General features: G+C 36.1%; 1 pseudogene; it reads right to left on the reverse strand.

Annotated features, from left to right (window-relative positions):
- The window catches only part of LOC131066137 (alpha pinene synthase, chloroplastic-like), a 122235-nt pseudogene that overhangs the window by 76932 nt on the left and 18971 nt on the right, over positions 1–26332 (reverse strand).

Raw genomic sequence — 26332 nt, forward strand, 5'->3', positions numbered from 1 at the left:
TAGAGAAATAGTTCGGTGTTATTTGTGAAGTCGGAAAGTTTGTCTATTTAAAGAAAGCATAATTAAGGGATTTGTATTTTAGACAAATGGTTGAGAGTTAGTATTCTTTGTTAAAGGATAGAACATATCATATTTGATTTGTTGTAGGGGGTACATGATCAATTGTACCCAACATTCCAGAATTGTTATAGAAGAGTTTAACAAATTGATGAATCATGTAGGTTTACAAGATTCTCACAATTCTAGCGAGTACAATAGTTAGTTACCCATGTATCTTGGTAGATAGATCATTTTTTATATAGACTCAACAATCAATTTTAAGGCAAGTATATAAGAAGAACATAAAAGTTCATAAGTAAAGCCCAGAGTGATAAGAAATTGTAGAGAAAGTGTGTGCTAGGTTCATTGCCATGTGAAACCACTTCATGTGAGGCCCATGGTCATTTGAAACCATTTGTGTATTAGGTTCATGGTGTTGGCACCATGGATGAATTGACTATGTGTTGCATTGATGTTTTGTCATTGATGTCAACACTAGTTGTTATGGTTGGTTACCGACAGATAGGTTTTGGTTACCAGTAGAAGATCTAGTGTTACCGGCAGAAGAGACTATCTGTTTGACACTTCCAGCATGTTTGGATCAATGAAGTATGTTTGAGTTCATCTGTTACATGTTCCTAGAGAATGTTTTGGTCAGTTGGTATTGACTTGGTAATCGGATGCTATCATACACTCTTGTAAACCCTTGCCGACATTAGTTTAAGGTTTAACCGACAAAGCTTTTACTAAGGAATCTTGATAGGATGCATAAGTTGTTGACATTTTGGCATTAAGTTGTCATTGATGTCAACCAGCATGATGGCAATTCACATAAGAGTGAGCAGACAATGAAATCTTACTGGTAAGGCATAAATCGTGATGAAGGTTGTGTGTGTATAGAGCAATAAACCAGTCTGGAGGTTGGCTGCCTGTTTATGATGAAGAGACAGAATGTTAAAGTTATCACAAACCACTGGAGGAGAAGATGTGTTACCGGTATAGTGTGCACTACCAGTTAGCAGAAGAAGAAGGCCTTACCGGTAAAGGCGTGTACCGGTATGAGTTTGCTGAATGATCAAGTTTGAACTGACTGTGTGTCAGTGAGCAGAGTGTTTGACCATGGTGATACCATGTGGATCCGAGGTGGCAAATATGTTGTGGTCAATGAAGCCTCCATCGACAGGGTTGGTGAAACTGTTGGTCAATATAAATGAAACAACCGTAAATCACAAGATTGTAACTGACTGATGCGGTTCAAGGAAGAAAGAATGACATAAGATCAGGGAGTAGTTGGTGCCTGGATCAATGCAAAGGAAATCTAATTCATGAAGACCTTGAAAAGGAAACAGCTGAAGCATTTTATGAGTCGACAGATTTAAAGGTAGGAAATCTTGTTTGAGATTGCTATCTTCAACAAGTATGCATTGGGGAATGGAAAGTGTGTACAGATAAATCCCTGGAGTACAAGTGATCGATCCAAGACAGCCTGGATCGGATCTCATGAAGATTGTGTTAGGAAGAGAAAACCTTAACTGCTCTAAATTTGAATGGCTTTTGGCAGGAAACCATGGAAATAAAGAGAGGAGCTCGATAAAAAGCAAGTTGATGCTGTAGAGAAGAAGAAGAGAAAAGAGAGATTAAGTGCAAAGAAGATTTGTTAGCCTTAGAACGTATTCTAAGGAAATTGATGAGTAAGTGAGAAAGCATACTGGTGAGAGGGTTCTACCGATGGTGATTGAGTATCGACATAATTTTAGTTTCACAGTTAAGCTAAACTGAAAAGGTGTGGCAGAGTAGGCAGCATCGAAGTGTGACACGATGTGTTGTGAGACAGTGAGAGAGAGAGAGAGAGATACCAGAGGCCAAGAATCAGAGAGAGTAATCTCACAACCAGTAGTGTGAGATTCGGTAGAGGAGAAAAGACTATCAATTAGCAGTAGAATATTTAATCAAGAGTTGCAGAATTCATTTGCAACAAGAAGCCTTAACTGTATTCAAAATTGCATTTCAATATACATCGCAAAGTTAGAGCTTGGTGCAAGGGTTGGTGCTCCTTGGGTCCGTGCCCTAAATCTTTGTAAATCGGTGTTTTAGCTGTGAGGCTAGATTGGAGTAGTAGTCTCTAGCATCTTTTCTCATAGAGGTTTTTCTCACATTGGGTTTTCCTCGTACATCTGGTGTTGTGAGTTGCATTTTTGTGATTGATCTCCTTGGATTTCCTTCTTTCTTTACTAGTTTGATTGTTTAGTATTTAAGTGGTTAACTATTATCTTGAAGTTTCTTTGTAAGTCAAAAAGTTTAGGAACCACTGATTCACTGCCCCCCCTCTCAGTGGTACTCTGTGTTCAACAGTTGGTATCAGAGCCTAGGTTCTTGGTTATCTTTAAATGTTGGGTAGATTTTGGACTTTGAACACAATGGCAAGAAATGAGTCTGCTTCCTCAAAATCCCCCATGTTTGATGGATCTAACTATGCCTTCTGGAGTAGAAGAATGGAGACCTATATTTCCTCCCTGAGTTTTGATGTGTGGATGTCTGTCAAGAATGGGTATGTTGTTCCTAATGTTCCTCCCACTGATCCAGATGCCAAAAAGGAGTGGGAGAATAATGCAAAGGCCAAACATACTATCTTGAGTGGACTGTCTGATAATAAATTTGTCAAAGTCATGCACTATGTTTCAGAAAAGGAGACTTGGGATAAATTGTAGAGGTTGTTTGAAGGAGATGCAAAAGTCAAAGAAGCCAAGCTACAAGCACTAAGGGGCCAACTTGAAAGCATCAAAATGAAAGATGATGAAAAGATTGCAGACTATCTTCACAGATTTGATGAAACTATGAACACCACCAGAGGACTTGGAGAAGAGATTGCAAATGAGATTCTTGTCAAGAAGGTACTTAGATCTCTCACACCCAAGTATGATACTAAGGTGTCTACCATAGAAGAAGCCAAGGATCTGAAGACTTTTACAATGGATGAGTTATTTTGCTCTCTGACAACCTATGAGATGAGAACAACTAGTGATACTTCCCAAAGGAAAGAAGAAGCATTCAACATAACCAAAAAGAGCAAAGAAGCAGCTACTCATAAAGAATCTAGTGAAGCCTCTTATGCAAAATTAGCAAGCTTTGTCAGGAATCTCAAAAGAGGATCCGACTGGTACAAAGGAAAGCTATCACTTAAATGTTTCAACCATGGGAAGGTTGGACACTTTGCTGCTAATTGTCCTCACAAAGAAACTAGTGGAGATGAGTCAAGAGAGTTTAGAAGATCTGCTGGCAAAGATAGATAAAGGAATGACTACCAGCAAGGAAGGAGAGGCTACCAAAACCAGAACAACCTATATACTATTGAGGATGACACAACAAATGAAGAAAATGCATCAGAAGATGATTACCATGATAATGACAGAAAAGTCAATCTCTTCATGGCACTTGATATACCAGTTGATGAAGATGAGGAAGAGGAGGATATTGAAGTTGAAGTGGATTTGGAGAGTGAACTTATCATTTCTCTTGAGGAATTGAGTAAAACAAGAAGAGAACTCAAGAGGGTTAGGCTTGTTGGAGTAGATGAACAAAATCTCTTGAAGCAATCCCTGGATGAGTCCAGTCAAGTTATATCTGACTTGAAATTGTAGATGGAAGAAACTAAGAGGATATGTGTGTTAGGTCCCAAAGACATTTGAGAGTGGGGGGGTGAATCAGTTGTCAAATAAATTTAAACAAAAAACAACTTATCCAAACTTAATGCTTAATACCGGTAAACCAAACTTAATGCTGGTAGATAGTTTATCAGTTAGTTGCAGTACCGGTAAAGATTAATACATGAAACAAAAAGACAATAACATCCACAACACATAACACCAGTATTTGTACGTGGAAACCCTGTAAGGGGAAAAACCATGGTGGGAAACCTTACCCATAATCAGATGATACTACTATAGATAGTATGTGTATACAATAGGGGGTCTGCACATGCAGAAAGGCCAAGTGCATAGAGCTAACTGCTCAAACACAAATAGGAATCACATTAACTACAATTGGATGGTTAAATCCAATAATGATGTACTACTCAAAATAGCATTTTGATATGCTGGATTCAGTACCGGTTCGGCTCTGATATGTCTTCACAAAAACCTTCCTTTAACCTTCAAATGATGTCTACATGTATAGCTCTACTTATTCTCGCATATACCTTATTACAATCCTTTTTCCAATTGCATATGGATCTTACAAATAAGATCTTACACATATACCGAAGTCTAGGACCAAAATGTATAGGTCGGCTTTACAAAAGATATTATAATAAAACAATTTACAAGTAAAACAATAACCAATGCAATATCTGATTCAACATGTTGGCTTAATGCATTTACAACAATAATAAATCATCTTCATAGCATGTCATGTTGATCTGGAATAGATAAGCCTGTCGGTGCTTATCGTGGACCTATTTGTCGGTAACAACAAATATGAAAACATGAATATACCAATGAACAAATATCCAAGACAAAGTGTCCAAACGATGTCTTCGACATAACCAAGTGTTTTCCATGTCATTCCAAGTGCCGGTGAGCAATATATCCTATCGGTGAACAAGATACCGGTGACTGTGCATAAGTCACTTGCTTGCTGGTGAACATTGCCAATTCTCCAAGTGCCAGAGTTGATAAGTGTTAGTAGGTGTTGACATCAATGATAAAACCATATCCAAAATACCAACAATCTCCCCCTTTGGCATTGATGGCAACACAAGATGGAAAAACCATCAAAGTGCCAAAATAGAAATGCCAAATACCAAAAACCAACAATCTCCAAAAGAGATCAAAACCAAAAATCAAATTTAGGTACAGAGAGTAATCAATCTCTCCCAAAATAACAATCTCTACCTCTAGGAGTAACATGTGTTTTTCCATATCAATCTCTCCCCCTTTGACATCAAATGCCAAAGCAATATAAAAACCAAGTTCAAATACAAAATACCAACTTATTTAGTATACCAACTACTCCTCCTGAGAAGTAGCTCAGCTCATCAAAGCCAGAGTAAAATATTTCTTTGTTAGTTTTGTCGGTTGATGACAAACATCAACTGTCTAAGTCTCTACCGGTGGGGGTATAACCCCAAGCTGATCTCTGAGATATTTAAAGGTCTTAGTAGGTAGAGGTTTAGTGAAAATATTTGCATTCTGCTCTGTAGTATTCACATAAACCAGTTTTACTTCTTTTTCTTCAACATTCTCTTTTAGAAAATTCAATTTGATAGAGACATGTTTAGTTTTAGAATGTAGTACCGGATTCTTAGATATATCAATTGTTGTTGTATTATCACAATAGATAGTTATAGGTTCCTTGCATTTTACCTTTATGTCCTTCAACATTTTCTTAAGCCATAATACCTGTGTACAGTTGGTTGCTACTGCAACATATTCTAATTCAGCTGTTGATAAGGATGTGCAACTTTGTTTCTTACTCAACCAAGAAATTAATCTACTTCCAAGAAAAGATGCTCTACCGGTGCTGCTTTTTTTATCATCTACATCTCCTGCCCAATTTGCATCTGTGTATGCACATAATTCAAAGTTTTCATCTCTAGGATACCATAGGCCAAGATTTGTAGTTCCTTGTAGGTACCAGAAAATCCTTTTTACTGTTGATTCATGATTTTATTTAGGATTACTCTGAAATCTTGAAACAATACATATTGCATTCATAATATCAGGTCTTGTTTGTGTCAAATACAGTAGGCCTCCTACCATAGATTTGTACCTAGTTGGATTAACATGTGTAGATTCATCCCTTAGTGATAATTTGTCATTTGTATTCATAGGTGTGCTTACTGGTTTAGAGTTTTCCATCCCAAATTTCTTTAGTAACTCTTTCAAGTACTTATATTGACTCAAGAATATACCTTTATCAGTCTGTGAAATTTGCAATCCTAAAAAGAATTTTATCTCTCCAATCATAGACATTTCAAATTCTTGTTGCATTTCAATAGAAAATTCTTTACATAATCCATCTTCCCCTCCAAAGATTATATCATCAACAAAAACTTCTATAACCAAGATTTCATCATTAGTCACTTTATAGTATAAGTTGTTGTCAGCATTACTTTTAGAAAAACCAATCTTCAAAAGATATTTATCCAATTTAGCATACCAAGCTCTTGGAGCTTGCTTCAACCCATAAAAAGTTTTCCTTAACCTGCAACCCATATCTTTGTTATTTGTTAAAGAAAATCCATCGGTGGGTGCAAGAAGTTGAGTCCCACTTTTGGGCAAAAAGTGGAAGTGTTTTCCCTATTTTTCAATATTTTTGTCGATTGATGTTAAAATTTGAGGCACTTAAAGTTTGAATCTGAAAAAACTTTAGTAATAGAAAATGTAGTGCTCGGAGTCTAATTTTCAAATACAAAATTTATTTCAATACCCACATGGTATAAATTGCTTTTTAGTAGGCATATTTAAAAACCACTTTTTCAAAATGCCTGTTTTAGGACCATACCACACATGTGTACGACCACCATATTTTGACGTAAATAAAAGAATCTTTGCAAATCCTTCTCGAAAAAGATATCTAATACACCAAATATTGATGAGAATATTTTTTCTTATTTTTTTATTGAATATTATTTTTTTAATTAATTTTTAATTGACTATAAAGTACATTTTCAAAACATCTGGTGTACGACCACCATAATTTGATGAAAAAATCATATTTTTAAATTTCTTTTTTAATATTCAAAAGAATTTTATGTAGATTGATGTCATTTAATTTATTTTCAAAAAAACCTAAAAACAAAAAAGTTATTAAGTTTTTACTAAACCTCACTATTTTACATTTAGGTACCACTTTTGATTAATAAATACTGCAAAAATAGTAAAAATAATCATATCACTATGCAATTTACATTTTTGAAATTAGGAAAGTGAGAACTCTAATGGGTTTTTGTTTCATCAAAAAATACGATCAGGAAGACCTTCAAAAAATTACGGCAAGGCAGAAATCTGGTATTCCAGTGCCTTAGCCATTTTTTTGGAGGTCCAAGCATAGGCTTGGTCCCACCAAGCCTAACCTGAAGCCAAAACCGAGGCATAGGTGTGTTTCCTGCTCCATCTTTTATGAAATGGGTGCCCGTTATTTAAAATTCAAAAAACGGGCACCCATTTTGAAATTTATAGTACTTTAAGAAACGTGTGCCCATTTTTAGAAATGGGTACATGTTTTTAGAAACGGGTGCCCATTTTTAGAAACGGGTACTCATTTTTAGAAACGTGTGCCCGTTTCTAAAAATCATGCACCTGTTTCTCTACGACGTTCCGATCCTAAATGGGCGCCCATTTTTTAAAACGTGCACCCATTTTATTTTTATGGGTCGGGGCTCCGAAGCTAAACAGGTGCCCGTTTCTTAAAAAACGGGCACTCGTTTCTAGCGGCAAATTTTTTTGCTCGCAGACTTCCGTGGAATTGGGACCCAACTTCTTGCACCCACCCCCATCAGGTTGCTCAATTTAAAATTCTTCTTCAAGATCTCCATTCAGAAATGCACATTTAATATCCATGTGATATACTTTGTAGTTCTTGTGTGCTGCAAAAGCCAAGAATAATTTGACTGCCTCAATTCTAGCTACCGGTGCAAAGGTTTCATTGTAATCAATTCCTTCTTTCTATGAATATCCCTTACACACTAGTCTTGCTTTATTTCTGATTACCTTACCATATTCATTGAGTTTGTTTCAGAATACCCATTTTGTTCCAATTACATTTTTGTCTTTAGGTCGGGGAACTAATGTCCATGTGTTATTCTTTTCAATTTTTTCTAATTCTCCTTCCATAGCTTTAATCCAGTGTTTAGCTTCACATGCCTCATTAATTGATGCTGGTTCAATTTGAGAAATAAGACATACCTCTTAATTTGCCAGTCTTCCTCTTGTCATAACTCCTTGATACTTGTTCCCAATTATCTGATTTTTAGAGTGGTTCAATCTTACATATCGGGGTGTCTTTGTTTGTTGTTGTTCCTCAGTTACAGTGGAATTTTCAGATGATATCGATGTAACTGGATCTTCATTCTGTACCAGTGTGTTCAATGTAGGTTCATTTGTCAGTATCTTTGTTGTCAGTTCAGAGTCTATATACCTTGAAGTTCCTCTAAATTGTTCATCAATTTCACATTTGTACTCTCATCAATTTTCTGCAATCTCTTGTTAAAACATCTATATGCTTTTCTCTTAAATGAATAACCAAGAAATATTCCTTCATCACTTCTAGGATCAAATTTGCCAATATACTCATCTCTTCTAATATAGCTTTTACTTCAAAATATTCTAAAGTATTTAAGAGTAGGAGCAATACCAAACCATAGTTCATGAGGGGTCTTACCAGTTTCACCTTTGATGTGAAATTTGTTGAAAGTGTAGACTGTTGTGCTTACTGCCTCTCTCCAATATACATGTGGTAGATTTTCTTCTGATAACATACTTCTAGCTGCATCCAAGATAGTTCTATTTTTTTCTTTCTACAACTCCATTTTGTTGTGGTGTCTGAGGTGCTGATAATTGTCTTCTGATTCCATTTACTTCACAGAATGTATTAAATTCCTTAGATGTAAATTCACCTCCTTGATGTGATCTCAAACATTTGATTTTCTTGTCGGTTTCATTTTCTACCATCACCTTGAATAGCTTGAATTTCCCAAGTGCTTTTGACTTTTCTCTGAGAAAAGTAACCCAACACATTCTAGAATAGTCATCAATGATTAGCTTGAAATATCTATCACCTTGTAAGCTTTTAGTTCTAGCTGGACCACATAAATCAGTATGAATTAAGTCAAGAGCATTATTGGATTTTTCTGGAACTTTTAAAAGATGCTCTAACTTGTTTTCCAAATTGACATTCCTTACATACCGGATTGTGAGGCTTAACAATCTTAGGTAAATCTCTAACTTCTTTAGTTGTATTGATTTTCACAATGCAATCAAAATTTACATGACAGAGTCTCTTATGCCATAGCCAACTTTCATCAATATGTGCAATCAAGCATGTCTTTTCATTGTTATTCAAATGAAAGATATTACCTCTAGTTTGATTATCGGTTGCAATTTCCAAACCAATTTTGTTCATAATTTTGCATTTTCCATTCTTGAATTGTAACTTAAATCCTTTTTCAACTAATTGACCAACACTCAAAAGATTATGCTTTAAACCTTCAACATAGTAAACATTGTCAGTATTATGCTTACCATCAAGAGATATAGTACCTTTTCCTTTGATCAAACAAGCTTTATCATCTCCAAATCTTACTAGACCTCCATTATATTCCTGAAAAGTCAAGAATTTACTTTTATCACTAGTCATATGATGTGAACAACCTGGATCAATGATCCATTCATCCTTAACTTCAATTTTAGCTGCCAGGGCCTCCTCTACTGGTTGAACAGTAGGTGTTGGTCGATCTTTTGTTATAGCAACAAAGACCCATCCATTGTCTATCAGATCATGATCAAAATAATCAGTGACTCCTTCATTAGCAAGATAACAAGACTTGTCTTTATTCTTCTTAAATCTGTATCTCTGATATTCAAGGTTAGGCTTGTATGTTCTTCTAGCTTCTTCTTTCAATCTTGTATGTCTATCAAGGCATCTTGAAGCCATATGACCAATCTTATTACAGTTAAAAAATTTAAAGGGTTCTTTACCTTCATACTTACTTCCAACTGGACCTTTAGGCATTTTCCTTGCGAATAGTGCTTCAAGTTCTTCAAGTTCTTCATTTTCTCTCCTGCTTTCTTCAAGTTCTCTTGCATAAAAGGCTTTCCAATCAGATTTGTCAAATGATGATGCAGATGTTGTTGATGCCTTAAAAGATAAATCTGTCTTTATAGTAGTAATAGAACCAAATTCCTCAATTTCAAAAGCTGAAAGTTTTCCAATCAATGTGTCCCTAGTTACTGATGTATTAGGCATTGTTCTTAACTCATTTATAGCAATAACTTTCATTTTGTATGCCGGTGGAAATCCTCTTAAAAATTTTGAAACAATTTCATCTTCACTTAAGGTTCCTCCACAATATTTAATACCCAAAACAATTTCATTTACTCTTTCCATAAAAGCAGAAATCCTTTCATCTTCTTCCATTTTCAGATTTTCATACCTGACCCGGAAGCTTTCAAGTTTTGCAATTTTGACTGTGGAATCTCCTTCATTCAATGTTTCCAAATGGTCCCAAATAGCTTTAGTAGTAGATCTATCTGATAATCCCATGATTTTCTGATCTGATAATGCGCTCAAAAGTGCTTCTCTTGCTTTGCAATCATTTTCTTCATCTTTTCCTAAAGTTGGTGGATTAGGCTGACCGGGAGTAGGAGCAGTATAGCCATTCTTTGTAACTTCCCATATGTCCTTTCCAATGCAATTCAAATGTGTCTCCATCCTCATCTTCCATATTCCATAATTGGTTCCATCAAGTTTAGGACTGTCCTTCTTGAAAATAGTTAGAAGACATTGGATCTCCTCAAGCTGTTTAACTTCTACAAAAAAAGGACTAAGCTCTGATACGAATTGTTAGGTCCCAGAGACAACTAAGAGGGGGGGGTGAATCAGTTGTCAAATAAATTTAAACCAAAAACAATTTATCCAAACTTAATGCTTAATATTGATAAACCAAACTTAATGCTGGTAAACATTTTATCAGTTAGTTGCAGTACTGGTAAAGATTAATGCATGAAACAAAAATACAATAACATCCACAACATATAACACCAGTATTTGTACATGGAAACCCTGTAAGGGGAAAAACCACGGTGGTAAACCTTACCCACAATCAGATGATAGTACTTTAGATAGTATGTGTATATAATAGGGGGTCTGCACATGCAAAAAGGCCAAGCACCTAGAGCTCACTGCTCAAACACAAATAGGAGTCACACTAACTACAATTGGATGGTTAAATCCAATAATGATGTACTGCTCAAAATAGCATCTTCATATGCTAGATTTAGTACCTGTTCAGTTTTGATATGTCTTCACAAAATCCTTCCTTCAACCTTCAAATGATGTTTGCGTGTATAGCTCTGCGTATTCTCGCATATACCTTATGACAATCCTTTTTCCATTCGCATATGGATCTTACAAATAAGATCTTACATATATACCGAAGTCTAGGACCAAAATGTATAGGTCAGCTTTACAAAAGATATTACAATAAAATAATTTATAAGTAAAACAATAACCGATGCAATATCTGATTCAACATGTCGGCTTAATGCATTTACAACAATAATAAATCGTCTCCATAGCGTGTCATGTTGATCTGGAATAGATAAGCCTGTCGGTGCTTATCCTGGACCTATTTGCTAGTAACAACAAATATGCAAACATGAATATACCAATGAACAAATCTCCAAGACAAAGTGTTCAAATGATGTCTTCAACATAACCAAGTGTTTTCCATGTCATTCCAAGTGCTGGTGAACAATATATCCTATCGGTAAACAAGATACCGGTGACTGTGCATAAGTCACTTGCCTGCCAGTGAACATTGCCAATTCTCCAAGTGTTAGAGTTGATAAGTGTTAATAGGTGTTGACATCAATGACAAAACCATATCCAAAATACCAACAATGTGAAGGTACAGGCTCTGATCTGATAAAGAAGTAAAAGGAGCATCAAGAGTTGGAAGCAAAAATAGTAAAGCTCATAAAGGAGCTTGAAGAAAGTAAGGAAGAAATAAAAATAAGGAGCAAGCATGAAGGTAGCACCGAGGCCTTAGACAATATGTTTGGAAAAAAGAAGCAATCCAAAGACATTGGTGGCTTAGGCTTTGAAGAAGGTCAAAGTTCAACCCACCAAGATAAATCTAGCAAAGAAATAATGTTCACCTCTTCAATTAAAGGTGAAGAAAAGAAGACATTCACTATAGGCAAGGATACCGACAAAAAGACATATGCAGATGCTGTTGTAAATCGCCACTCAAATTGGTATACAACAATGAACCGGAGGCCACACTTCTTATACCAACATGCAAATCCATGGAGAAATGCAAGAATTGACCATGAAGGATTCACCAGACTCAACAGCATGAAGGGAAGACCCCCAATGAGGCAGTTTCATTCAGGACCAAGACAACCTAACCGGTATGTTTCAAACTTTCATGGTTACTGTTACCGGTGTAACAAATTTGGGCATAGAAAGTTGATTGTAGATTAATCAATAATCCCTCTATGAGTTATGAAAGTAGAAATCCATTTAATGCACTCAAGGATATGAATGTTGTATGTTATCAGTGCAATGTATATGGTCATAAGATTTTTGAATGTAGGAAGAATAAATCGGTACCCTACAATAATTTTAAGGATGTTCCTTTAAATGAAGATGTAAAATGCTATAACTGTCAAGAGTTTGGACACATACAAAAGTTATGTAAAAACCAGAAGATCAAGTAGAAGAAGACAAATCCTGATCAAGAGCCGGTAAATGAACTTGAGCACAATATATTAGCTGACAAGAAGAAGAAGACCAAACCAGTCTTGGTCGAGAAAGGAAAAGAAAAGGCAGAATCAAGTCTCATAGTGCAGACTGCCCTACATGTTGAGAGGAAAAATCTATGGGTTGTAGATAGTGGTTGTTCTAACCACATGACTGGTGACAAAAATAAATTCATCAAACTTGAAAACTAGAATGGTGGATCAGTACGGTTTGGAGACAATTCTTCCATAAAAATAAAGGGAAAATGAACTCTAAGCATCGATGGAAAACTGAAGGCACATGATGTATATTATGTGGAAGGCCTAAAGCACAATCTATTGAGTGTGAGTTAGATGTGTGATAAAGGTTACAAATTCACCTTTGACTCAACCAGTTGCCAGATAAAGAAAGACAATATCGGTAAAGTTGTGGCAGAAGGAAAGAGAACGGATGGCAATGTTTATAATCTGAAGGAATGCTATGAGTCCCAATGCATGTTAGGACAGGATGATGAAAGTTGGCTATGGCACCAAATATTAGGCCACATAAACTTTGATAACCTAGTTGTAGTAAGCAGAAAGGGGTGTGTGAGCAATATTCCACCCATCATCAAACTGATAAGTACACTTTGTGATGAATGTGTGAAAGGTAAGCAAACTAAGGTGAGCTTCAGGACAAAAGAGCACAACACCTCAAGACCACTTGAAATTATGCATACAGATCTGTGTGATCCAAATAGGACAAGAGCACTTGCAAGTGAAAGATACTTTATGCTCTTCATTGATGATTACTCTGTTAGGACCTGAAGGCAACTGAGAGGGGGGGGGTGAATTAGTTGTCTATTAATTTTAACCCAAATATAACTTAATCAAACTTGATACATAATACCGGTAAACCAAAATTAATGTCAGTTAAAAGATTAACAATTAATATTAATACCTGTGAAACTTAATGCATGAAACAGAAAGAGAAACAACATCCACAACACATAACACAAAGATTTGTACATGGAAACCCTATAAGGGGAAAAACCACTGTGGGAAAACTTACCCACAATCAAATGATACTACTAAAGATAGTATGTGTGTACAAGTGGGGTCTGCACATGTAGAAAGGCCAACTACCTAGAGCTCACCGCTCACTCACAAGATGGGAGTCACACTGACTACAATTCGATGATTAAATCGAATGATAATGTACTACTCAAAGTAGCATCTCCAATGCTGGATTCAGTATCGGTTAAGCTCTGATAATCACCTTCAAACCTTCCTTTAACCTTCTCTATGGTCTGATCATATGATCTTCAATATTCGCACATACCATGTTACAATACCATAACCTTACATAAATTCCTTACATCTCACAATTGAGATCTTACATATATACCAAAACCTAAGACCAAATGTGTAGGTCAGCTCACTAAGAATATTACAATTAAATCATTTACAAGTAAGTCAAGATGTGATGCATCATGTTGGCTCAATGTAATTACAACAATTTCCAATTGATTAAATCATCTCCATAAAAGGTCATGCTGATCTGGAATAGATAATGCATGCCAGTCCATAACTTAGACCAATTTGTCGGTAACAACAAATGTGTCAACCCGATTAGACCAATAACCAGAATACCAAAACCAAGTGTCCAAACCATGTCTTCTACATAATCAAGTGATCTCCAGATGATAACAAGTCATCCTAAGTGTCAGTGAATAATATAACCTTTCAGTGAACCAAATACTGGTGACTGTGCATAAGTCACTAAACTTGCCAGTGAACATAACCAAGGATCTCCAGAAGGATAAGTGTTGATAAGTGTTGACATCAATGACAAAACCAATGCAACATATCCATAATACCAACAATATCCCCCTTTGGCATTGATGGCAACACAAGATGGAAAAACCATCTAAGTGCCAAAGCAAAAATGTCAAAAACCAAAAACCAACAATCTCCTAAATAGATCAATACCAGAAATTAAAATACAAATGCAGAGAGTAAAAATCTCTCCCTCAATGAACAGTCTCTCCCAAAGGATAGTGTTTTTCCATAGATATCTCTCCCCCTTTGACATCAAATGCCAAAGCAATATAAATACCAGATACAACTAGTTCATAGAACCAATTACAAAGACCAATTGTTATAACCAACTTCTCCCCTTGAGAAGTACCTCTCCTCCATCAAAGTCGGAAAAAGGTTTCTCTGTAAATTATGTCAGTTTGATGCCAAGCATCAACTATCTATGTCTCTACAGGTGAGGGTATAACCCCAAGCTTCTTTCTGAGATATTCAAAAGTTTTCTTAGGCAAAGGTTTAGTAAAGATACCTGCAATCTACTCTTTAGTATTCACATAAACCAATCTCACTTCTTTTGCTTCAACATTCTCTTTCAGAAAATTATATTTGATAGAAACATGTTTAGTTTTAGAGTGAAATACCGGATTCTTAGATATATCAATTGCCACTGAATTGTCACAATAAATGATTATAGGTTCTTTGCATTTTACCTTTATGTCCTTCAACATTTGTTTAATCCATAATACCTGAGTACAATTAGTTGCTACTGCAACATATTCTGATAATGCTGTTGATAATGATGTACAACTTTGTTTCTTGCTCAACCATGAAATCAATCTACTACCAAGAAAGAATTCCCCACTGATGGTGCTCTTTCTATCATCTACATCTCCTGCCTAATTAGCATCGATGTATGCACATAAATCAAAATATTTATCTTTAGGATACCATAAACCAAGATTTGTTGTGCCTTGTAGATACCAGAAAATCCTTTTTACTGCTGATTCATGATTTTCTCTGGGATTACTTTGAAATCTTGAAACAATACACACTACATTCATTATATCAGCTCTTGTTTGTGTCAAATACAGTAAACCTCCAATCATAGATTTGTATCTTGTCGGATTAACAAGAGTTGAATCATCCTTCAATGATAGTTTATCAGTTGTAGTCATAGGAGTACTTACCGGTTTAGAGTTTTCCATACCAAATTTATTCAATAATTCCTTCAAGTACTTTGATTGACATATGAATATACCTTTATCAGTCTGTGAAATCTACAATCCTAAAAATAATTTTATCTCCCCAATCATAGACATTTCAAATTCTTCCTACATTTTATTAGAAAAGTTGATGTCAGCATTAGCTTTAGTGTAACCAAGATTCAAAAGATATTTTTCCAATCTAGCATACCAAGCTCTAGGAGCTTGCTTCAATCCATATAAAGCTTTCCTTAATCTGCAAACCATATCTTTATCATTTGTCAATGAAAATCCATCAAGCTATTCAATGTAAACTTCCTCTTCAAGATCACCATTTAGAAATGCTTATTTAACATCCATTTGATATACTTTATAGTTCTTGTGTGCTGCAAATGCAAGAAATAATCTGACTGCCTCAATTCTAGCTACCGGTGCAAAGGTTTCATTGTAGTCAATTCCCTCTTTCTGTGAATATCCTTTACACACTAATCTTGCTTTGTTTCTGATTACCTTACCATCTTCATTAAGTTTATTTTTGAATACCCATTTAGTTCCAATTACATTTTTATCTTTAGGCCGGGGAACCAATGTCCATGTATTGTTCTTTTCAATTTGTTCTAATTCATCTTCCATAGCTTTAATCCAATGTTTATCTTCACATGCCTCAATCACAGATGCTGGTTCAATTTGAGAAATTAAACATACCTCTTCATTTTCTAGTCTTCCTCTTGTCATAACTCCTTGATACTTATTCCCAATTATCTGACTTTTAGAGTGATTCAGTCTTACATACGTGGGTGTGTTCACTTGTTGTTGTTCTTCAGTCACTGTGGAATTCTCTAATGATGCCGGTGTGACTGGATCTACATTCTGTGTCAGTGCACTCTATATAGGATCATTTATGATCATCTCAATTGTCGGTTCGGAATCCATAGACCTTGAATTTCTTCTAAAGTGTTCATCTATCTTCACATTTGCACTCTCAATGATTTTCTGCAATCTTTTATTAAAACATCTATATGCTTTGCTCTTAGATGAATAACCAAGAAATATTCCTTCATCACTTCTAGGATCAAATTTACCAATATACTCATCTCTCCTAATGTAACATTTTCTTCCAAATATTCTGAAGTACTTAAGAGTAGGAATATTACCAAACCATAATTCATAGGGTGTCTTACTAGTTTCACCTTTGATGTGAACTCTGTTAAAAGTGTAAACCGTTGTATTCACCGCTTCTCTCCAATACACATGAGGTAGATTTGCTTCTGATATCATGCTTCTAGCTGCATCTAGAATAGTTCTATTCTTCCTTTCCACAACTCCATTTTGCTGAGGTGTCTGGGGTGCTGATAGTTGTCTTCTAATTCCATTCACTTCACAAAATGTATTGAACTCTTTAGATGTAAATTCACCTCCTTGATTTGATCTTAAACATTTGATTTTCTTACTGGTTTCATTCTCTACAAGTGCCTTAAATAATTTAAATTTCCCAAAAGCTTCTGGTTTTTCCGTGAGAAAGGTAACCCAACACATTCTAGAATAATCATCAATGATTAGCATAAATTATCTATCACCCTATAGACTTCTTGTTCTTGCCGGACCACGCAAGTCAGTATGAATTAAATCAAGAACATCATTGGATTTCTCATAAATACTCTTAAAAGTTGTTCTAACTTGCTTTCCCATTTGACATTCCTTGCATACCGGATTATGAGGTTTTACAATCTTAGGTAAATCCCTTACTGCCTTAGATGAACTAATCTTTACTATGCAATCAAAATTCACATGATAGAGTCTTTTATGCCATAACCAACTTTCATCAATGTGTAAAATCAAGCATGTCTTTTCATTGTTATTCAAATGAAAGATGTTACCTCTAGTCTGATTACCGGTTGCAATCTCCAAACTAGTTATATTCATGATTTTGCATTTACCATTCTTGAACTGCAACTGAAATCCTTTTTCAACTAATTGACCAACACTCAAAAGATTATGCTTCAAACCTTCAACATAGTAAACATTGTCAGTATTGTGCTTACCATCAAAAGAGATAGTGCCTTTTACTCTAATCGAACAAGCTTTGTCATCTCCAAATATTACTAGACCTCCATTGTATTCCTGAAAAGATAAGAATTTACTTTTATCACCAGTCATATGATGTGAACATCCAGAATCTATAATTCATTCATCCTTTTCTTTGATTTTAGCTACCAAGGCCTGCTCTATCGGTGGAACAGTAGGTGTTAGTTGATCTTCTGTTATTGCAACAAAAGCCCATCCATTGTCTGTCGGTTCTTCATCAGAATCATCAGTAACTCCTTCATTAGCATAGTAACATGATTTGTCTCTATTCTTCTTAAATCTGTATCTCTGATATTCAAGGTTAGGCTTGTATGTTCTTTTAGCTTCTTCTCTCAATCTTGCATGTCTGTCAGGATATCTAGATGCCATATGACCAACTTTATTGTAGTTAAAACATTTAAATGGTGCTTTACCTTCATACTTACTTCGAATAGGACCTTTAGGCATTTTCCTTGCAAATAGTGCTTCAAGTTCTTCAAGTTCTTCATTTTCCCTCCTGATGTCTTCAATTTCTCTTGCATAAAGTGCTTTCCAATCAGATTTATCAGTTGATGATGAAGATGTTGCAGATGATGATGCTTTGAAGGCTAAATCTATCTTAATTGTAGTAATAGGACCAAATTCCTCAAGCCCAAATGCTGAAAGTTTTCCAACTAGGGTGTCTCTATATACTGATGTATTAGGCATTGTTCTCAACTCATTAATAATAGTTACTTTCATTTTGTATGTCGGTGGCAATTCTCTCAAAACTTTAGAAACAATTTCATCTTCACTTAAGGAACCTCCACAGAATTGTATTCCCAAAATAATTTCTTTAACCCTTTCCATAAAAGCAAAAATTATTTCATCTTCTTCCATTTTCAAATTTTCATACCTGACCTGGAAGCATTCTAGTTTTGTAATTTTGACAGTGGTATCTCCTTCATTCAATGTCTCCAATTTATCCCAAATAGCTTTAGCAGTAGATCGGTGTGATAGTCCCATGATTTTTTGATATGACAAGGCACTCAAGAGTGCTTCTCTTGCTTTGCAATCATTCTCTTGATCCTTACCCAATGTAGGTGGATTAGGTTGACCTGGTGTAGGACCAACATAGACATTCTGTGTAACATCCTATATGTCTCTTCCAATGCAATCCAGATGTGTCTCCATTCTGATCTTCCATATACCATAGTGAGTTTCATCAAGTTTCAGACTATCCTTCCTGAAAAAGTTAGTTGCCATAGAATCTCCTCAAGTTGTTAAACTTCTACAAAAAGAGGACTAGGCTGTGATACCAATTGTTAGGACTCAGAGGCAACTGAGAGGGGGGGGTGAATCAATTGTCTATTAATTTCAACCCAAATATAACTTAATCAAACTTGATACATAATACTGGTAAACTAAACTTAATGTCAGTTAACAGATTAATAGTTAATATTAATACCGGTGAAACTTAATGCAAAAAACAGAAAGAGAAACAACATCCACAACACACAACACATAGATTTGTACATGGAAACCCTATAAGGGGAAAACCATAGTGGGAAACCTTACCCACAATCAGATACTACTAAAGATAGTAAGTGTGTACAAATGGGGTCTGCACATACAGAAAGGCCAACTGCCTAGAGCTCACTGCTCAAATCACAAGATGGGAGTCACACTGACTACAATTCAATGATTAAATCCAATGATAATGTATTGCTCAAAGTAGCATCTCCAATGATGGATTCAATACCGGTTAAACTCTAATAATCACCTTCAAACCTTCCTTGAACCTTCTCTATGGTCTGCTCATATGATCTTCAATATTTGCACATACCATGTTACAATACCATAACCTTACATAAATTCCTTACATCTCACTATTGAGATCTTACATATATACCAAAACCTAAGACCAAATGTGTAGGTTGGCTCACTAAGAATATTACAATTAAATCATTTACAAGTAAGTCAAGATGCAATGCATCATGTCAACTCAATGTAAATACAACAATGTCCAATTGATTAAATCATCTCCATAACATGTCATGCTGATTTGGAATAGATAATGCATGTCGGTCCATAACTTAGACCAATTTGCCCATAACAGCAAATATGTCAACCCGATTAGACCAATAACTAGAATACCAAAACCAAGTGTCCAAACCATGTCTTCGACATGACCAAGTGATCTTCAGATGATAACAAATCATCCTAAGTGCTGGTGAACAATATAACCTGTCGGTGAACCAAATACCGGTGATTGTGCATTAGTCACTGAACTTGTCGATGAACATAACCAAGGATCTCCAGAAGGATAAGTGTTGATAAGTGTTGACATTAATGACAAAACCAATGCAACATATCCATAATACCAACATACTCAAGAATGACATGGGTCACCTTCCTGCAAGATAAATCACAAGCATTTGAAAGATTCAAGATCTTTTAGAAGATAGTGGAGAAAGAAAGTGGGTGCAAGTTAAAATGCCTAAGATCAGACCGGGGTGGAGAGTTTACATCAAATGAATTTGAAGATTATTGTGAAAAACATAGAATTAGAAGGCAATACTTTTCTCCTAGGACACCACAACAAAATGGTGTGGTAGAAAGGAAGAACAGGACAGTCAAGGAGATGGCCAGAACCATGTTAAATGAGGCCAAATTGTCAGACACATATTGGAAAGAAGCTCTTCATACTGCTGCATATACTTTGATCTGGGTCCAATTAAGAACAAACAACATGATGACACCTTATGAGTTGTGGTATGACCAGAAGCCATTAGTTAAATACTTCAAAGTATTTGGAAGCAAGTTCTTTATCAAGAAAGATATGGATGGTTTAGGAAGTTTTGACTCCAGGAGTAATGAAGGAATCCTCCTTGGTTACTCATCTAAAAACAAGGCTTACAAATCCTACAACGAAAGAATAAGAAGATTTGTTGAGAGTGTGCATGTAAAAGTTGATGAAAATATGCACAAAGGATGTCAACCATAGATTAACTGGTATGATAACTTCGGTGATGAAGATGGTGAAGTTCAGTCAGACATTGAACCAGAGGAAGCATCCAAGAAGGCCCCCAACTGGTATGTATAGCTGAATCACCCAGAAGAGAAAATTATGGGAAATAGGAGTGATGGTGTGCAGAATAGAAGAAGACTTGCCCGGAATGATGAACAAGTCAACCTATGCCTCATGAATGAAGTTGAACCCAAAACATTCAATGAGGCCAGCAAAAGACAAGAATGGATGGATGCCATGGAAGAAAAACTGCGACAGATTGAAAAGAACAAGACTTGGGAATTAGTCCCTAGACCGGAAGACAAGAACATCATTGGTACAAAATGGGTCTACCGGAATAAGATGAATGAAGAAGGTAAGATTGTTAGGCATAAAGCTAGACTAGTGTGCAAAGGATACTCTTAGGTAGAGGGAATTGACTTTGAAGAAACATTTGCACCAGTAGCTGGATTAGAAGTAATTAAAATGTTTCTAGCCTTCTCTGCCTACAAGGGTTATAAAGTATACTAAATGGATGTAAAATTTGCCTTCCTAAATGGCAATTTGGAAGAAGTGTACATGGAGCAACCGGAAGGGTTTCTGCTACATGATAATGTGACAATTGTGTGTCGGTTGAAGAAGGCCTTGTATGGTCTAAAGCAAGCTCCTAGAGAATGGTATTCAAGATTAGATGAGTACCTGAAGGAGCAGGGATTCAAAAAGGGAAGTGTAGATAGAAATTTATACATAAAGAAAGATGGGAACCACATGATCATTGTGGTTGTTTATGTAGATGACATTATCTTTGGAGGGAACAAAGACACCCCCTGCAAAGAATTTGCTGATCAGATGCAGTTAGAATTTGAGATGTCAATGCTTGGTGAATTGACATACTTCCTTGGTTTGCAGATATTATAGCAAGATAAAGGAATCTTTATCTCACAAATCAAGTATGCAAAGGAGATGTTGAATAAATTTCAACTAGAAGATTGTAAACCGATAAGTATCCCCATGGTGACCGGTAGTAAATTGAGCAAGAATGATGAATCACTAGTGGTGGATCAAACTCTGTACAGATCCATGATAGGAAGTCTATTGTATCTAACTGCTTCAAGATTGGATATAGTTCAGATAGTATGCATGGTGGGCAGATTCCAAGCTACACCAAAGCAGTCACATATGAATGTTGTTAGCATAATCTTCAGGTACCTACAAGGGACGCTCATCTATGATTTGTGGTATCCTAAATAAGGAGATTTTATCTTGGAAGCATACACTGATGCTGACTGGGCAGGTTGCATTAATGGTTGAAAGAGCAGAAGTGGTGGTGCATTCTTTCTAGGTGACCGGTTGGTCTCATGGCATAGCAAGAAGCAGGACTCAATCTCTCTATCTACTACTGAAGTTGAATACATTGTTGTTGCTACATGCTGCTCTCAGGTGCTTTGGATGAAGAAAACCCTCAAAGACATACAGGTCAACATCACTGATCCTATTCTCATCCGGTGTGACAATTTGAGTGCAATGAACATAGCAAAGAATCCAGTAATGCATTCCAGAACTAAGCACATTGCTATCAAGTATCACTTTCTTAGAGAGAAGGTTGAAGGAAAGGAGGTAACGATGGATTATGCCCCTACTGGAGAACAAGTAGCAGACATTTTCACCAAACCATTACCGGTAAGCACTTTTGAGTATCTCTCACACAAGTTGGGAGTTGTGTCATCTATCTAGGAAGGCTTTATGTGGTTTAGGGGGAGTTGATAGTGGTCAAAGGGGGAGCTTGATATGGATCAAAGGGGGAGTGGACAATACCCTTTGTCATTGTGTCAAAGGGGGAGAAATGTACCGATATAAAGTGTCTTGTGAGAAGTTGACATCAATGCCAAAGGAGGAGATTGTTGGCATTTTGGCATTAAGTTGTCATTGATGTCAACCAGAATGATGGCAATTCACATAAGAGTGAGCAGACAGAATGAAATCTTACCGGTAAGGCATAAACCGTGATGAAGGTTGTGTGTTTGTAGAGCAATAAACCGGTCTGGAGGTTAGCGGCCTCTTTATGATGAAGAAGTAGAATGTTAAAGTTATCACAAACCACTGGAAGAGAAGATGTGTTACCAGTATAGTGTACATTGCCGGTTAGCAGAAGAAGAAGGCCTTTCTGGTAAAGGCATGTATTAGTATAAGTTTGCTAAATGATCAAGTTTGAACCAACTGTGTGTTGGCGAGCAGAGTGTTTGACCATGGTGATACCATGTGGATCCGAGGTGGCAAATATGTTGTGGTCAATGAAGCCTCCATCGACACGGTTGGTGAAACTGTTAGTCGATATAAATGAAACAACCACAAATCACAGGATTGTAATTGACTGATGTGGCTTGAGGAAGAAAGAATGATAGAAGATCAAGGAGTAGTTGGTGCCTGGATCAATGCAAAGGAAATCCAATTCAGGAAGACCTCGAAAAGGAAACAATTGAAGCATTTTATGAGTCGACAGATTTCAAGGCAGGAAATCTTGTTTGAGATTGCTATCTTCAGCAAGTATGCATTGGGGAATGGAAAGTGTGTACAGAAACATCCTTGGATTACAAGTGATCGATCCAAGATAGACTAGATTGGATCTCATGAAGATTGTGTCGGGAAGAGAAAACCCTAACTGCTCTAAATTTGAATGGATTTTTGGCAGAAAACCATGGAAATAAAGAGAGGAGCTCAATACAGAGCAAGTTGATGCTATAGAGAAGAAGAGAAAAGAGAGATTAACTACAAAGAATATTTGTTAGCCTTAGAACGTATTCTAAGGAAATTGTTGAGTAAGTGAGCAAGCATATCGGTGAGAGGGTTCTAACGACAATGATTGAGTACCAGCATAACTGTAGTTTCACAATTAAGCTAAACCGACAAGGTGTGGTAGAGCAGGCAACATCCAAGTGTGATATAGTGTGTTGTGAGACTATGAGAGAGAGAGAGAGAAAGATATCAGAGGCCAAGAATTAGAGAGAGTAATCTCACAACCGGTAGTGTGAGATTCAATAGAGGAGAAAAGATTGTCAATCGGCAATAGAATATTTAATCAAGAGTTGCAGAATTCATTTGCAACAAGAAGCCTTAACTGTATTCAAAATTGTATTTCAATATACATCACCAAGTTAGAGCTTGGTGTAGGGGTTGGTGCTCCTTGGGTTGGTTCCCTAAAACATAAGGGGTTAGTGCTCCTTGGGTCTGTGCCCTAAATCTTTGTAAATCAGTGTTTTACCTATGAGGCTAGATTGGAGTAGTAGTCTCCAACATCTTTTCTCACCGAGGTTTTTCCCACATTGGGTTTTCCTCTTACATCTGGTGTTGTGAGTTGCATTTGTGTGATTGATCTCCTTGGCCTTCCTTCTTGCTTTATCGGTTTGATTATTTAGTGTTTAAGTTGTGAACTGGTATCCTATAGTTTCTTTGTAAGTCAAAAAGTTTAGGAACCACTGATTCACTCCCCCCCCCTCTCAGTGGTACTATGTGTTCAACATAAGTGGTGTTGGTGCGGCTTCTAGATGGATTTCAGGATGTTGAAGATGTTCTTTTATCGTGTTTCAACTACTTGAAGACATTGCTTTGGAGTGGTGGACCCAGAATAGGTTTGGTACCTATCTAGGTTATGGACCGGTATCATGTTAACCTATACTCTACACGTTACTGGGATGTTTCGAGATGTTCTATGGATTGGTTATTGTTGTTTTGGTCTTAAGGCGACATGACATATCATTGTAATATGAATTTATGTAATGATCTTATTGTAATATCTTTTAGGTGGCCAACCTAATTGGTTTAGGCCTTAGGGTTGGTATAAAATGATGTAAGATCTCATTGTAATAAGTGTGTCATGGTCATGGAATGTAATTCATATGCAAAGGAGATTTGGTCGATCATAGGTGATCGAATTGGGATTATGGAAGAGGTCAAAGGTCTCCGATATTGAGCTTAATCGGGACTGTAATCAGGCATGGTAGATGCTATCTCTGGTAGTTCACTCTATTTGATTGTTGTCCATTTATCTTGAGATGGTTGTTGCCTCTCTATAGTTAGTGAGACTCTTTTGTAATGATCAGTACGCTCTAGCCAGTGTGCCTTCCTACATGTGCAGGCCTCTCATTGTATCATATACTTTCTGTAGAAGTATCCTTTGACTGTGGGTAGGCTTCCCACCGTGGTTTTTCCTTTTCCGAGTTCTCCACATACAAATCATGGTGTTATGTGGTATGGTTGCTTTGCATTGATTATCTATTTCATTGCTAAGTTGTATTGTTTACCGGTATCTGTTTCTACTTTATCGGTACTTAATCTAGTTTAAGGTTAATAAGTGGATTAAATGATATAATCTGTTAACAACTGATTCCCCCCTCCCCCCCCCCTCTCAGTTGTTCACCGGTTATCCTAACACATGGTAATCTGAAATCTTTTGTGTGGTAGGTTCATGGTAATCTGAAAACACTTGTATGTGAGGTTTGTGGTCAAACTGAAACCATTTGTCTACAAATTTTATGGTGAATTAGAAACAAGTTCATAATTGTATTGATTAGGGGTAAGCTGCAAAATCCTAAGGTGATTATGATGAGGGGAAGTGGTGCACTAAAGATTAATTATGAAAGATAGAATTTGATAAATGAATGTAAATGGGTACTAACAAGATATTAGACGAGACTTATCTTTTCTAGATTATGTAGAGATATCTAAAAACAATTAATATAACTATCAAGAGAGATTTCTGGATTCGATTGTGTGAAAGATTTTAGCATGTATATGTATATGTATATGTATATGTATATGTATATGTATATGTATATATATGTATATGTATATGTATGTATATGTACATATATATATATTGGTATTAATTTGGTTTTTATTTCTCTTTCTTTATTCTCTCTGTCTTTTGTTTTTTATTTTATTTCCTCTTTTGTCCTTCTGTTTAGGTTTGACCATCTTGGTTTCTCATTCTTCATGAACCCTTCTCTAATCCTTCCTATTTATTCCAAGTCTGCAACTTTTCATCTTATTTGACTCTCTTCATCCTGATGATGGATCACAGAGTGTGATCCGAAACGTTTTGTTTTTTGTTTTTTTTTATGCTAAAATCTTTTACACAATCGAATCCAAAAATCTCTCTTGATAATTATATGATGGATTGTGGAAATCTCTTAGAACTGACAATTGATATAATTAATTAATGAGAGGACATTAAGATACATTAATTATTCACCCTGACTCTGTTAACATAGACCACCAACCAACCAAGAGCTGACTTCAACCATCCATGCTACTTATGCCAACCTTATCTCAATGTCAGTTGTAAAAGTTGCAGCTAACTATGATGGGTAGGCTTAGATTTCAAGCAGAAGCTCGGGGTAGATGAAGGGATAGAAATAAGAGCCATTGCTAAGGGCAATTTTGCACATCGTATTTCCTGTCTTTTTATGACCAAAAAAATGATGAATTTTACTATGTGTCATAAATTGGCAAACATCTATAAAGGACAGGAACGTTCAAGACATGTTAATGCTTTCTAATGTCAATTTAATGGGTCAAAGGTTATGGTTGCTACCTTCTTTTTATTTATTCGAGTGGAAACGATTTTTTAGAATCAAAAAAATCAATAATTTGAAGGACAGTGTAAAAGGTGAAATGGTGTGACTCTCACGATATTTTTAATGTTCGAGTAGAAAATATTTTTGAGAGCGGAAAACATAGGAAACATGAAATTGTGTGGCTATCAGAATTTTTTCAATTGATTT

Source organism: Cryptomeria japonica, chromosome 1 (genome assembly GCF_030272615.1).
Source record: "Cryptomeria japonica chromosome 1, Sugi_1.0, whole genome shotgun sequence".
In the NCBI taxonomy this organism is placed as follows: Eukaryota; Viridiplantae; Streptophyta; class Pinopsida; order Cupressales; family Cupressaceae; genus Cryptomeria; species Cryptomeria japonica.